Raw genomic sequence first — 2,100 nt, forward strand, 5'->3', positions numbered from 1 at the left:
CGTCAGTGAGTAAAGAAGTAATATCCACGATTTTTGATGATAGACAAAGACAAACAATCAACATTATCTGTTCTTGTCTCATCACAGGCGAGAAACAATTGCAGCGGTAGACACAGAGCAGTGATAGAAATTTTGGTTCGCGAGTGGCACGCACTAGCACGGGAGAGGATACGCACACACTCACGCGACTGTGTTCGTGAGCTTCACGGTCACTGTCGCGTGAGTGTGTGCGTATCTCATCCTGCGCTGTACGTACTACTCGTGATCAAAATTTCTATCACTGACACACACACACACACACACACACACACACAGAGAGAGAGAGAGGCAAATTAGCGACGATCTTATCGTTAAAGAAACATCTCGCTATTGACGCATCGCGTTACTCGTAATTCCAGAAGAATTTTTAGGTTTACGTTTTCTGGTTATTGTAACTGAGGGATCATTTGCATGGAAACACTGATTTATAACAGAAAAAAATAATTTTAATTTGAAAGTCACTCAAAAAGCACTTTCCAACAGTTTATTCTATTCGCATTAGTGTTTTATAATATTATGAATAATACCACTGCTTTAGGTAAAGCGTGGAAGCGCACGTACGTCAAGATCAGGTTCTTACATATTGCTAGCATTTATTGTTTAATTTCGGCAACTACAAAAGATATCGATTTTGTTCAAAAAGCATTGACTTCTTCACACTTTATTCTATTGGAATTAGTGATTTGTAATACTACAAATAATACCACTGTTTTAGGTAAAGCGTGGAAGCTCGTGTACGTCTCGACGTCGCGATCGAGTGCTTATATGCTTTCAGCATTTTCTGTTTATTTCTCCCACCCACGCTTTACTTATCGCAACGGTATTAATTGTAATATTACAAACATTTCATTCCAGTAGAATAAACTGTGGCAAAATCAATGCTTTTTGAACGAAATGGATATCTTTTATAGTTGCTGAAATTAAGCAATAGATGCTAGCTTATAGAGTCTGAGCGCGACGTACGTCGAGACGTACACGCGCCTCCACACTGTACCTAAAGTAGTTGTATTATTTGTAATATTTTTTTCCACTAATTCCAATAGAGCGAAGTGTGGAGAAGTCAGTGCTTTTTTAATACAATTGATATCTTTTGTAGTTGCCGAAGAAAAAGGAAAAAAAATGCTGGTGGCATATAAACACTTGACTGCGACTTTGAGACGTACGTCGCTGCTAGCATGTAAAAACCTGAGCATAATTGCGGCAAAAGACTACAAAAAATATCAATTGCGTTCAAAAAGCACTGACTTCTCCACACTACACTCTATTGAAATTAGTCGTTTATAATATTACAAATAATACCCCTACTTTAGGTAAAATGTAGAAGCGTGCGTACGATTCGACGTACGTCGCGATGAGATTCTTACATGCCGCTAGCATTTATTGATTAATTTTGGCAACTACCAAAAACATCGGTTTCGTTCGAAAAGCATGTACTTCTTCACACATTATTGAAATTAATGGTTTATAATATTACAAATAATACCATTGCTTTAGATAAAGCGTGGAAGCGCGCGTACGTCTCGATGTCGCGAGCAGGTTCTTATATGTCGCTAGCATTTATTGTGTAACGATGCATATCGTTACGTCACGAAACAAGGAAACGCAGAACACCGCGAACCGAAAGCGCAAGAGGACAGCGCGTCCTCCAAAACGGTAAACAGCGCGACCGCCGAACAACAGCGGTAAATAGCGAATCAACTGAGATTCGAGGTATACCAGGTGTAGAAGTATGAAACCGGAATTTTTTTATACAAATAAGACGTCTGTTGTTCGAAAGTGATAAATAATACTTTATTCAAAATAATTTCCACTGTTTTGAACACATTTTTCCCACCTCTCTGGCAGTTTATGAATGCCGTGCCAAAAAAACTTTTCATCTTTTGAAGCGAACCAGTTATCTAGCCATTTTTCCACATTTTCATACGAATCGAAGCGTTGGTTAGCGAGAGCGTGTCCTAGCGATGCGAACAGGTGATAATCGGACGGAGCCAAGTCTGGAGAATAAGCCGCATGCGGTAGTAATTCCCAACTGAACGACTCGATCGTTTCCTTGACCCGTTT

The sequence above is a fragment of the Odontomachus brunneus genome, unplaced genomic scaffold, assembly GCF_010583005.1.
Source record: "Odontomachus brunneus isolate Ranch 3 - 2012 unplaced genomic scaffold, Obru_v1 Obru_scaffold_207, whole genome shotgun sequence".
Classification (NCBI taxonomy): Eukaryota; Metazoa; Arthropoda; class Insecta; order Hymenoptera; family Formicidae; genus Odontomachus; species Odontomachus brunneus.